The 14761-nt window shown below is 33.4% G+C and overlaps 1 protein-coding gene across 2 annotated transcripts in view; it reads right to left on the bottom strand.

Annotated features, from left to right (window-relative positions):
• LRP12 (LDL receptor related protein 12) overlaps positions 1-14761 on the bottom strand; it is a 113287-nt gene that overhangs the window by 16486 nt on the left and 82040 nt on the right. The window lies entirely within an intron of this gene.

Genomic DNA, 14761 nt, shown 5'->3' with positions numbered 1-14761 from the left:
CATAAGACAAAGATGTTAAGAACAATCAATTGGAAAAAGAAAATTGTATTGCTTAAATCTTTTGTGTTTGTATATATACACATACATACATACACCTGTATTATATGATTTCATGCAGCTGCTCTTTCAGTCTTTGCTTTTTTTAGTACAAATTTTATTTTCTTATAAAATCCACCTGGGCCTGTGATATCAGAATCTAATTGTAGTACTTTCAGTGTCATTGGTGGAATAGTGATTTTATATAGAATACCTCATGGATCTTTAGTTTTTTTGGGTGTCATCCTTAAATGCCCTCAGGATGAATCTCTTAGACGTATCTTACCCTAAGATTTCTGTACACTCATTTTTCTCTCCAATGCTTCTTGTTATTTCATGAGATTATCACTATTCCTAAATATTCAACATCTGCCTCCAGAAAATTTTATAAATAAATACTGGTACTATTCTTAGCTCTCAGACTTAAAAGGAGATCAGGTGTTCAATAGCTAAAACATTTTCTAGGCTCTTTTAACTTTCTTGAGGAGACAAATTTATATCACTTACACAGTCACTGTTAATGTCTATTCTTCTATCCATTTTTTCCCAATGGCCAACAGATTGTTAAAATAAAAGGTTAAAGTTATCCCATATTATTTTTTCATTTTGTTTATTTTCAATTTGGGTTTGATTTATAACTTTGTTCTAGCAAGCCAATGTTTTTAGAATAGACATAATTGATTTGAAAACTGATTCCTGCAAAAATAAGCTGGTCACATGCAATGTGTTAAAACACAGATTTTCTTTCTAATATTATTTGGTGATTGTCATGTTCAGCACCTCCTTATTCTCTTCTTATGGAAAGCATTTTAAATATATGTGTGTGTGTGTATATATATGTGTGTGTGTGTGAAATTTCTATATACTTAAAAGAGAGTATTTGGAATTCAAAAAAGCAATTATAAAATTTTTTTCTATATTTAATTGGAAAAAATTAAAAATCTGACGTCATATGCAACGTACCCAAAACTCTGCTAAAAAGCAAAGAGAGACATAGAATATATTTCTCCTTTGTTTTTTCTTATTATAATAGAATAGTGGTATTTCTATCTACTTTAATTTTTCATCCACTTTAGTCCATCCTCTATTCAGTCACTAAAGTGATTTTCCTAAACTGCAAATCTGACCACCATGTCACACTGAAGGCTTCCTTTTGTCCCCAGGATAAATAGTTAAACAGATGTAAAAATCATTAGTCTAGAGAAGACAAATGTTTTCATGAGAGCTAATGATATCCAGTGTAATAGTACAGAGGAAGAGAAGAAGGCTCCAAGGCAGATTACTGGGAAGACCAAAAGTTAAGGGATGACTTGGATGAGATCAAGCATAGGACTGAGGAGAGGTCAGACAAGTAGAAGAGAAAAAAGGTCATGAAAAGCCTAGAAAAAAAAAAAAGAAAAGAAAAAATCTAAGAGAAGGTAATCAGTATGTTAAAGACTCTATAGAGAAGTTAATAAAAATAAACACTGAGAAAAGGCCATTTGTATTGAACAAGTTGTGGTATAAGTTGTTTGGCATTCAAAAGCCTTTCAGAAGAACCTGGAAAGACTTACATGAACTGATGCAAAGTGATGTGAACTAGAAGAACATTATATATATTATAGCTTTTTATATACAAAACATATGCATGAGTAATTTTTCAACATTGACCCTTGCAAAACTTTGTTCCAACTTTTCCCCTCCCCTAAATGGCAGGTAGTCCAATCCATGTTAAATATGTTAAAGTATATGTTAAATCCAATATATGTTATCTTGCTGTACAAGAAAAATCAGATCTAGAAAGAAGGAAAAAACAAAACAAAACAAGAAGAAAAACAAAAATGTAAGCAAACCATAACAGAAAGAGTGGAAATGCTATGTTGTGGTCCACACTCACTTCCCATAGTTCTCTCTGGGTATAGCTGACTCTCTTCATTATTAAACAAATTAATTGTTTATTAAAATTATTAGACATATTTTTAAAACATTCAAATTAACAACAATATGTTGACTATGGGGACTGAGTATGGATCAGACTTCCTTCTTAATGTAGCTCCCTCCTACCCTTTTAGTCTTTTTTATATCACATAACTCTTTTATCCAGTAACACCGGCTTCCTGGTGTCATAGGAACAAAATGCTTCATCTGTTGGGCATTTTCTCTAGCTGGCTCCAAAGCTTGGAATGCTCTCCTTCCTCAATTCCACCAATTGACTTCCTTGGTTTCCCTAACATCAGAACTAAAATCCTATTTTTTACATAAAAGCTATCCAAACTCATCTTAATTCTAATGCTTTCCCTCCGATATTTCCTATTCATCCTGCATATAGCTTGCTTTGTATATATTTGTTTGCATGTTTTCTCTTTGAAGGCAAGGATTGTTTTTCTTGCTTTTGTATCCTTCTGCTCACCCCAGTACTGGGCAAACATTAAGCACTTAAATGTTAATGATTGATTCTTGGTAATTCTACAATATAATCATTAGCATTTCTATATGTTGCCAACAAAGTCCAGTAGAAAGAGATATAAAAAAAATTCCATTTAAAATTACTGTAGATAGTATAAATTTTGCCAGCTCATTTCTAAAATATATAGAGAACTGACTCTAATTTATAAGAAATCAATTTTATATCAATTTTATAAATTGATAAATGGTCAAAGGATATGGACAATTCTCAGATGAAGAAATTTAAACTATTTCTAGCCATATGAAAAGATGCTCCAAGTCACTTTTAATCAGAGAAATGCAAATTAAGATAACTCTGAGATACCACTACACACCTGTCAGATTGGCTAGAATGACAGGGAAAAAATAATGCAGAATAATGGAGATGTGGGAAAATAGGGATACTGATACATTGTTGGTGGAACTGTGAATACATCTAGCCATTCTGGAGAGCAATTTGGAACTATGCTCAAAAAGTTATCCAACTAACTGTGCATACCCTTTGACCCAGCAGTGATACTACTGGGCTTATATCCCAAAGAGATCTTAAAGAAGGGAAAGGGACCTGTATGTGCAAGAATGTTTGTGGCAGCCCTCTTTGTGGTGGCCAGAAACTGGAAACTATGTGGATGCCCATCAATTGGAGAATGGCTGAATAAATTGTGGTATTTTATTGCTAATTGAATTCCCCCCCCCATTTATTCTTTTTTCATTCTATCCCTCCTCAAATGCATTTTGCTACTTATTACTCCCTCCCCCAATATGCCCTCTCTTTTTATCAGCTTCCTCCCCTTCCCATATCCCATTCCATTCCCATTTTCCTGCAAAGTTAGGTAATAGTTTTCTACCCCTACTGAGTATGTATATTATTTCCTATTTGAGCCAATTTTGATGAGAATAAGGCTCACTCACTCACCCTCTCTTTCCCTTTTTCCCCTCCACTGTAAAAACATTTTCTTGTCTTTTTCATGGCAGATAATATGCATCATTCCATTTCTCTCTTTGAGTACATTCCTCTCTCATCCCTTAATTTCATCATAAAAAAAGATATTATCCCTTTATATTCAACTCACAACCTGTGCCCTCTGTCTATATATACTCCTTTTAACTGCCATAATAATGAGAACGTTCTAATGAGTTACAAGAATCATTCTCCCAAGTAGGAATGTAAATAGATAAACCTTATCTTATAAACCCTATGAAATCCCTTATATCTTTCCTGATTACCTCCTTATGCTTCCCCAGAGTCCTGCATTTGAAAATCAAACTTTTTATTCAGTTCTGGTCTTTTCATCACAAATGCTTGGAAATCCTGTTTCATTCTCTTTTCCTCTGAATGATTATACTCAATACTGAGTAGGTGATTCTTGGTTGCAATCTTAGCTCTTCTGCTCTTTGAAATATCATATTCTAAGCCCTCTGTCCTTTAATGTAGAAGTTGTTAAATCTTATGTTATCCTGATTGTGGCTCCACCATACTTGAATTGTTTCCTTCTGGATGCTTGCAATATTTTCTCCTTGATTGGGAGTTCTGGAATTGGGTTATAATATTCGTGTAAGTATTTATTTTGGGATCTCTTTTAGGAGGTGATCAGTAGATTTTTCAATTTCTAGTTTACCCTCGGGTTCTAGAATATCAGGACAGTTTTCCTTGATAATGTCTTGAAAAATGATGTCCAGGCTTTTTTTTTTTTTGATCATGACATTCAGGCAGACCAATAATTTGTTCTCTCTTCTGGATGTATATTCCAGGTCAGTTGTTTTTCGAATGAAATATTTCACATTTTTTCTATTTTTTCTTTTCTTTTTTGATTTTGCTTTATTGAATCTTGATTTATCATAAAGTCATTAGGTTGCATTTGCTCAATTCTATTTTTTAAGGAATTATTTTCCTCAGTCGTCTTTTGTCCTTTCACAAATTGGCCAATTTTGTTTTTAAGGCATTCTTCTCATTAGCTTTTTGTACTTCCTTTTGCTCCTCTCTCAGTTCTTTCCCTAATTTTTCTTCTATCTCTCTTTTGAGGTCTTTTATAGACTAAGCCCAATTCTTATTTTTCTTGGAGGTTTTGGATGTAAGCAGCTTTGATTTTGTTATCTTCTGAATATGTGTTTTGATCTTCCTTGTCACCATAATAACTTTCAATGGTCAGAAACTTTTTTTGTTTTCTGCTCATTTTTCTGGCCTATTATTCTCCTTTTAACTCTTTGTTAAAGTAGGGATCTGTTTCTAAGGTAGAGGGCATACTGTTGCTTTAGGGGTTTTGTGCAGATATTTTCAGAAATCCTTCCAGAAATCTGACCAGAAGCAGTCTTTTCTGCCCTGGAGCAGTCTCCATCTCACTGTAGCACTCCAACTGCCTATTAAACATCTTGAATTGGATGCCCCATAGATATTTTAAATTAAACACATTCAAAAATGAATTCACTATCTTTACCCCTAAATTCTCCCCTTTTCCTAATTTCCCTCTTCTTGTTGAAGGCACCACCCATCTTCTCAGGTATTCAGGCTCACAACCTAGGTGTTCTCAATTACTTGCAATCTTTCACTATCTATATCTAATCAGTTACCAAATCCTATTATTTTTACCTCTCTAATACTTCTTTTACATACTCTCTTCTTTGCTATGACATTCCAAGATGCTGGCAACAGACTCTCCTCATCTCATATCTGAACTATTATAATAACCTGCTGACCTTTCTGCTTAAAGACTCTCCCCATTTCATCAACCACTTGGCTATAAGTCAATATGGTATGATATGGTCAATCACTTCACTATTCAATTAACTCTAGTATCTTCCTTCTACCTCTAGGATTAAATATAAAACCTTCTGTTTAACTTTTTAAAGCCCTCAATAACTTGGCCACTTCCTATCTTCAGTGTTTTTATACCTTATGTGCTGCCATGTATCCTTTGACCCAATGCAATTGGCCTTTCTATTCACAGTATTAGTCACTCCCAATTTCAAACCCCAGTCATTTACACTTGCTATCCTTCATGTCTGGAATTCCCTATTGCCTTCATCTTCACCTCACTTCCCAGACTTCTTTCAAGTCTTAGCCAATTACACCTTCTTTAAGTTTTTTCCAATTTCCTCTAATGCTAGTGCCTTTGCTTTGTATATTAATATCTAGTTTATCCTTTGCACGTGTTATTTGTTCATAACACTTATGGTGCCTTATGAATCATAACTTATGAACATGGTTGAGAGAAAAGACTATCTTTTTATTTCTCTTGGATCCATTGTGTTTAGGTAAGGTTAATTATATGCTTGATAATTACTAATTTATTGGTTAAATTAACTATACACTCTTCTAATTTTTTATAACAGTATTAATTTAAAACACTCATATCACAATTTCTTACTAGTTTTTAATACAACAAAAAAATGTTATATATCTGGTAAGATTTGAAGCCTTATTTTATTTGCATTAACTCCAAATTGCTTTCTAAAATGGTGATCCCAATTTACAATTGACATAATAAGTGTGGCCCTCTTTCCAGAACCTCTTCAACATTGATTTTCTCAATGTGCTCATTGTGTTGGGTATGAGATACAATCTTATGTTGATCTAGTTTCTATTTCTATTATAAGTAATTTGGGGCATTCTTTCATAAAGTATTTAATATTTCACAATTATTTTGAGAACTGCTTGTTCATATTCTTTAATCATTAATCTACTGGAAAAGCTTTTTAGGTCTATATTTCTCTTAGTTGTATTTATAATCTGGATGTAAAATTCTATTAAAGATATTTGACACAAAATACTCTTCCTCAACCATTCCCTTCCTTTCTTCCTCTACATTAAATTTTGTTAAAGAATTTAAAATTCATGCTCTCTCTCTCTCTCTCTCTCTCTCTCTCTCTCTCTCTCTCTCTCTCTCACGCACACACACACACACACACACACACACACACACACACACACACACACAGTGAAAAGCACATGCTCTACTTAAATTTTTTTTTTTTATGATGTGATCTTTAATATTCAGGTCATGTAATGTTGTTACAAGTCTCATTTCTGCCAGACTGATTTCTAATATTCTTAGTAGTTCTTATCAAATAGGGCCTTTTTTCCCCAGATAATTTATGTTTTACAATTTAATGAAAAGTAACCTATTGGATTTCTTCTTTCTCTAGTATGTTTTGTGCATTATTTTCCTATTTAAAAAAATAATATTAAACGGGTTTGATAATTACTGTTGTATAATATACATAAAGTCTAGAAGTGCTAGTCTCCATTTTTACCTTTTTTTTCATTATTTCCTTTGGTAGTCTGAATTTTTGTTTTGCCAAATGAAATATTTTATCTACTGGTATTTCATTAATTCAGTAATATGAGCTTGGTAGAACTGTCTTTCAGCTGAGTTTTAAATATTTTGTAATTGAAACTCAACAAATATTAAGTATTCTGTACTAATTTATTTCCAGACATCTTATATATTATTCTGAATAAGACAAACCCTTTTTATTATCTTTTTCCCTTCTTGATGCTTAGTTCAAAATCCCCTCTACTCTGTTTATGTTTGTAAGATATTTTTTTTCCTTGCTGAACTATGCCTTTTTCCAAGAAGGCTTTCTTTATTTTGTTCTCTTCATTGTTTTTTAATTCCTTTCTGTCCTAAGGTTGTTGGTTTGGTTTTTTTATGCTACATACTGTCTCAGCAGATAGGCTTAATCAGGTTGAGGATAACTGACAGGTCTCAAACCTGTTAATGAGATGGGGGATGTCCACTCCAAGAATATGAAGACTTCTCCCTGTGGAATGGGGACATGAGAACAATTTGTTCCAGAAGTCAAGAAAGTAGCTGAAGCAAGTGCTGTGGACTACTTAGAGGTTAGTCAGACATCAAAGGCACCAAGTTCATCCACTGCATCCTGGGCCATTGCCACAGTCTTTTGTCTAACCATCGGACTTCAATAACTCAGGAAGAGAGAGTGAGACTGACCACTATGCAACTCTGCCTCATTTAAATTCAATTCACACATCATCATCCAGTGATGCCATTGGTCCACTTCCAAAAGAAATGATAAGCAGTGATCTCTTTGTATTTCTTATGGAATTTGAAATAGCAAGTTTGAACTTCCTCTAACCAATTTCTACATTAATGTCTTTGAAGATCTTGTCCCACTGTTCTTTTTTTTTTTTTTTTTTTCTGCTATGCCTCATCCTTTTGAGATTTATGAAGGAAGTAACAGTAAGAGAAGTACTATCCCATGGCAGAAATTATTCTGTGTCCCAAACGTGTGGTCAAATTGTACTCTCTACTCTCACCACAATTTTTATGTGCTAAATAATTTCAGAGGCAGCTAAGTGGAACAATAAAACAGAGCACTGGACTTGGAGTCAGGAAGACTTGAGTTCAAATCTAGCCATGTAATATTTATGCATCCCTGGATGAGTTACTACACTTGAGCTTACCTCAATTTCTTCATCTATTGGGATAACAATTGTCTCCCAGGGCTCTTATGGGGGACAAAAATTAAACATTTGCTATCTAACAATGATTTGCAACTCTCAAAGAGTTACACAAATGCTAGCTATTATTATTGCTGTTGTTATCTCAGCTCTGGGCCCATGTCTCACCATCCTTCTGGATACTAGTTGCTTCCAGTAGCTCATAACATCCCTTCTCCTAAGGCAGAATGATGTTTATGGGGAAAATGCAATTTAGTTACACAAATACACTGATTTACTTGAAAGGGAGATGTAGGGCTCAGTTCCCCTATCAACACTTCTATTTCTTAAAATTCCTGCTTTCCTTTTTTCCTACCTTGTGCACTTTTGAAAAGAAATCTCTTAATGATTCTTCTGTTGTTTTTTAGAATTCTGGGAGGTCTTTTAAAGAATCTCAAGATAGATGTTTATCTCATTATTTATTCTCTTCTTAGTAGTTGAGGTTGTACTCTTCCTATATTTCTACTGAAGGAAGGGAATATATTGCGAGTTATTTGAATGATCCACTCACTTCTGTTTTATTTATTTATTACAGGAATGTTTCAAATACTCTTTCAAAAACCTCTTTTTGTTAGACATCCATATTCCCCCCACCTCCCACCCCCAATTCGTGATTCCATTCGGGTTTGCAGGGCATGTCATTTTTGGGTTACAGAGTCAGAACTAATGATCAATTACAGCACGAGGGAGAATTATTTGTAGCTGGCATGGACAAAAGGGTTTAATTCCTTTCTCAAAGGATCTCACCCTTACAAAGCACTCTCATGTATAGAAACACTATATAAGACTCTGGTTTAATGAACCATGTAACTGTCAACAGGCAATCACAATGTTGCCCATATATAATACATATGCCACTTAAATTTCCTCTTATATCAAAATATTTAATACTGTCATCATCAATTCTCATGATTTATTATTATAAAAATAATAAACACTACATCCTTATGACTTAACTATCTCTTCCTTTTTTCTTCATTATTATCTCCCACGAGGAAATATGAAAGATCTTAGGTAGAAGGAACTTTAGAAATCATTTAATCATTTAACCAATTTGAATTTACTTTGAATTAAATTTAAATTTCCTCATTTAAGAGACGAAGAAACTGAAGAGCAGAGAGATGAAATGACACAGCCAAGATAACAAAAGTAGTAAGCAAAAAAGACAGGATTCAAATGGAGACTCTGATTAGAAATTCTTTTATCTCCTTGGGCTTCAGCTTCTTCATATGTGAAATGAAGGAGCTGGACTAAGTGGCCTGTGACTTATCTTTGTATTGTAGATCTGTGAGTTTATGAATTACATGTTTTTTTCTTAATTTAGCAGAACAATTAAAATTTATCTTTTGTGGTTTAAATATGGTAAAGAAATTGCTAACTTTTATATAGAAGTTTTGAGAATAATTCTAAGAAAAACAGGAAAGAATTATCAGGTATTGATCTAAAAAGAACCCACACCACAAAATGAAATTTTGGGTCCCAATTTCTTGGAAGCCCCATAGGTGGCACTCTGTATTAAGAAATAAAAATATTATTATATGTGAAACCACACATGGTATTAATATTTTATTTCCATATTTCTGTACAAGGGTAACACACAATGGCTTAGTGGAATGTATTTAATTCTAAGACTCATATTTTCCAAAATAAATGTTTTACAACTTTATTTTAAAATGCTATGAATTCAAGTTTCAAACTAAAAACAGTAATGTTCTGAAGTGTTTCTTTCATCATATATAAACTATATAAAGTAACTTAATTTAGCTTATTTGTAACAAGACTGAGTCCAGAATTTTCTTCTAGATTTGGTAAAAGACTTTTAGCCTGTTACATAATGTATAATATACATCACAGAGTTAATACAAATGTTAATAATGGTGTGTGTAATAGAATCATAAAACATTCTTTATGTACCTTTGAAAGAAATGGAAAATATTAATTCAAGAAGTCAAGTGTAAATAAAAATCCTCCCCCCCCAGAGGGTGGGGCAGAATGGGGCAACTTACTCAACAAAAACTGTAAAATACCTATTTTCTGAATACAGCAAAACTTCAGGTCACCCAAAGGGTAATGAAAAGAGATACAATATTAATAGAATATAGCAAATTACTAATGACACAATATATGCAAGGAGTTGTGAAAATTATATCAAAGAGATTTTTTACCAAGAAAAGGTTTGTGGTCAATTTTAAGGAAAAGATAGTTAGCTGATATGCTACATTGGTACCTAATGGAAAGATCCAGAATTATTAAGTGGACCTATGGATGATTTACTGTGGGAGACAGGTCAAACTCTTATTGAATAAAAAGAAAGAGATGGATTATAGAAGATCCATTCAGTGATGATCACTGAGAACATAGATTCAATAAAGTATTCAGTGAATAGGCATACTAAAGTTTTCCTCTCTAAAATTTCAAAGGTAGATCTTCTAATTCTAATATTCTGAGATTTGGTTATAAAGTTCATGTTTGCTTTAGATATTACTACTAGGGCTTGGTCTTTCCAAATTTAAAAGTTCTAAGCTTTTCCATCTGTCTTCAAATAATAGCTTCTTCATCTTCTTTATCATTTTATTTATCTTCTTTGGAAAGATTTTGCATACAATAAGTGCCATAGTGGTGTTTGATTCATTATTTTCTTGGAACTTTTTTGACTTAGAAATGCACATATTATGGGGCCTCTAAAGCTTTTTTGACATCTTTTATAGGAATTGCTATTCATAGATATTTGTTATAATCAACACATTTTTTAAATGTATATTTATATGTAACTTTGTACTTTATATATATTCTTTAATTTTGGCCTCCAAACAACTACATAAAGTAGTATTTTAACAACTTATGAGGTAGATGATACATTTTATAAATGAACAAACAATAGCTCAGAGAAGTACCAAGACTTGTTCAAGGATACATAGCTATTAACTAATAGAATCAAGATTTAAACTCTGGATGTTTGATTCTAATCATAGGTTTCTTTTTATTACATAAATATTCACCATTATTAACTTGCATAGAAACTTATATTGGTTTCCTCAGTTTCATATTCACAACAAATTCGATTTTAACTAAATGGAGAAACGAATGAACATTACAAAAATGCAGGAATTTAGCATGTCTGAACAGAATTTTTGATAAGACTATTTATATTTATACTTTAAATCCTATAAATAAATTAAAGTATGACGCTGAATGGGAGAATGGAAAAAGTGAATGAGGGCAATAAAGGGGAAGAAAAAGAAAATGGAAAGTGAGGAAGAGAAAGTAAAAAGAAAGGGATCCGTATAGTATGAAAAAGTTGAAGCTGTTACTGAAAATGGATACTAGGTCTTTTTAAGCAATAATGGAATTCAAGCAATAGAAAAATGCTGATGTCCACATTATCATCTTCCTTCCTTAAATTCTAAATTTCTTTCTAGTAGTTTGATATATGTTTAAAGAGTTCTGTTAGGATTATGAAAACATGAAAAGTAGAAAGAGTTACAGAGAGTTAAAGAGAATTTCATAGCAGAATAGTTCAGCTATTGAAAATATAGCTTTCCAAGCCAATTTAGAGTTTTAATTTTAACATCAAACTAGCCAATGAGAAGTGTTTTGTAAATAGGACACAATATGACACATTTTAGGATTAGAAAGTGACTATTACCTGACTAAAAAATAAAGAAAACAAAAATAAAAACAATCCATAAACCCTATGAAGTCTATAGCTACCAGGAGAAAGAAATAGCTTTGTTATATAGTGTCTATAACTATCCATCAGGGATAGCTCAAAATAGTAATACTTTTAAGATACTCCTCTAGAGGGTAAAGGAAGAGCTTTAAAAGTTTCTACCACACCCAAGCCAGATAATTCCAAGCAGGTGGGTGAGGCAGGTGGAGAGAAACTGGAGAACTGATAAAAATTATTCCTTAGCTCAGGTAGGGAGAAGGCTCTGATAAGCAAGATTAGTTTAGCTTCATGGTTCCACCCTCTGGAGATAATTCAATCAGAAATTCAAGTTCTGACAAGTTCTTGAAGCTAAAATTTCCCTATAAAACAACTTATGGACCATGGCTTCATTGCTGCCCTTCTTTGGGTCAGTCTGCCAACCTCTTGGTGTCCCTTATCACTCTCCTAACCCATGTAGTATTTCTTCCAACTCCACAATGCTGGCCCCACTTCTCCTCCTAATAGCTAACTCATTTAGTAAGCTAAGCCCCTGTAAGGATTCAGCCTATCAGCTAAGAAAGTGTGGCAACCTCATGGGATGTTCCCATTCTACTAGGTAATGGTAAGTTCCACCGAGGAACTGGTCTTTATATGCTTCTCTCACCCTATTTCATATTTACTATTCCTAGTGTCTATTGTATCTCCTATTTTGTCTGTAACCTCTTCTCCTAAACAAACCTGCCAAAAGGAAAAAGAAAATGGCCATTGTGAATTCTTCACATGATCAAACCCCAACTTCTCCTCAAGTACATCATCTGGTGCCTAAATAACAACTTTTAGTGGTATATTAGCCACACCATAGTGATGAAGACTGTGATGTTTACACAGATGGGATTAAATATAATATCTTTAAAGTGCTTTGAAGTTCTTTATAAATGACAGATATTGTTACAGAACATATCAAGGAGTGCTATAAGGTGATCTTGTTGATAACTTCTCACCAGTCTACCTTAATAAAAATAAATAAATAAAAATAACTGGTAACAGAAGAAATTTGGAGCCCTGAGGAAGCAATTCTTCTAGAAGTTCCCGGTTTAAATAGAAGTTTTTGTTGTTGTTGTTTTTAATCTGAGTGACATTAGAGTCATATGCAAGACTACATATTTAAGATGACCAGACAAGAGTGAAACAGTCAAAATTAAAACCTATATATTCAATGAACCCCAAAACATAAAATACATAGAAAACTCAGTTAATAAGTACCTGCTAAATGTTTACCATGTGCCAGATGTACTAAATACAGAGATTACAAACAGAAAGGCAATATAATCCCTGCTCTCAAGCTTACATTCTAATGGGGAAGAAAACAAAGATAAGGGATTTCAGTTGAAAGTCAAAATAAAATTAATTCTTAGGGCACAGTAGTAAAGCAAGCAGCAATGTACCTCTTAAAATATCATCTCAATTAACTAAATTACATCCATTTTTGCTATTGTATTGTTTGACAATGCCAAGAACTTTGGGAGAACCTGTTTCTGGGTCTTCAAAACCTAAGATTGATGAAGAGGAGGAGCTCCAATTCATACGTTGAGTGTAAGATGTCTATCTACTTTGAGAAGTATGAAAGGCACATCTCTTCTATTCAATACACTCCCCTACTTCAATCAACTCACTATGGCCTCTAAGATATAAAATCCTATTTCACATTCAAAGCTCTTTATAACTAGCTACATCCTACTTTCCAATTTTGTTACACCTTACTCCCTAATGCATGCTTTTCAATCCAGTGAAACCAGCATCATTGCTATTGCAAGAACAAGTTGCTCTCTCTCTCTCTGCTCTTGGAATTTTCTTGGATTGTCTCCCCTAACTGGAATATTCTCCTTTAAGTCCATTAGCTGATTTCACTGACTTCATTTCAGACCCCACTAAAATCTTATTTTTTACAGGAAGCCTTTCCCAAACTATCATAATTCTAATGTTCCCTTTCTGTTATTTCCTATTTATCCTGTAGCTTGTTTTCTGTACATATTTGTTTGTATTATATGGTAAAGTCCGTGAGGGCAAGAATTGTCTTTTGCCTTTTTTGTATCCCCAGTGCTTCACAAGACCTGGCATATAATATACTTTAGATATATTCATTGATCTGAATGATATCATTGAACAAAAGTATATACTGATTGGTATGAAAAGAGCATAGGACTTTTAGACTTAAGATTTGCACCCAGGGTCACAGAACCAGTCTGAAGCAGTATCTGAACTCAGGTCTTACTGTCTCTAGATCTAGGGTTCTATCCATTGTGCCATCAGTTGCTTCTCAATATTTAGCACAATGCCTGGCACACTGTGAACACTTAAAGTCTTGTTGACTGACTGAACTTGTTTCTTTAATAGGATTATCATTTGTATCTTGCTCTTTAAGGTTTTTCCTGGGCCCTCTTTTCTCTCTACTTTTTTCCCCCTCAACTTTCTCAGTAAAATTATCTTCCAGCTATCACAGCTATGCATAGATGATCCCTAAATCCAAATACCCCTTTTATTGCTTCATTAAACTCCCATTCTTCACCAACTGCTTATCTTTATCTAGAAATTTCAGAGACAAATCTAAACTTAACATGTCCAAAACACAATTCATTTTCTTTCCTCCAAAAGCTACTCTATTTGGCCTTCCCTATTTCTGTTAACAATATCATCATTCTTTTAGCTATCCAGGTTAACAAACTTAGTCTTCTTTGACTCCTCAGTTTTCCTCATTCCATATATCCAATCAGTTGCTAAGTTTTGTTAATTCTTTCTCCACATTTCTTAACAATCATGAGCCACCAAAATCATTGAAGCTCTCATCACCTCTTGCCTAAATTATTATAAAATGCTTCTAATTCTTCTCTTTACTTTCCAGTCTCTTCCCCTCTCTAAACTATCTTCCAGAAAGCTGTCAAATTGCTATTACTAAAACACGAATCCACTCTATGGTTCATGAAGGTTCAGCATCTCCCTATTGTCTGCAATACAATATATAAATGCCTCTCTAGCATTAGAACTTGTTAGGTTCTTACTAAGTGCTAATGAGATAATGAGATGATAGGTTCTTACTAAGTGCTAAGGCGGTACTTAACAATTCTCTAGTTCTGGCCTTTAGGGGAGTTTTACCCCTGTGAACTCCTGGGGAGGAGCATGCTTAGGAGGAGCAA

Source organism: Sminthopsis crassicaudata, chromosome 1, assembly GCF_048593235.1.
Source record: "Sminthopsis crassicaudata isolate SCR6 chromosome 1, ASM4859323v1, whole genome shotgun sequence".
NCBI lineage: Eukaryota > Metazoa > Chordata > Mammalia > Dasyuromorphia > Dasyuridae > Sminthopsis > Sminthopsis crassicaudata.
This window is presented reverse-complemented; position numbering and strand designations above follow the sequence as displayed.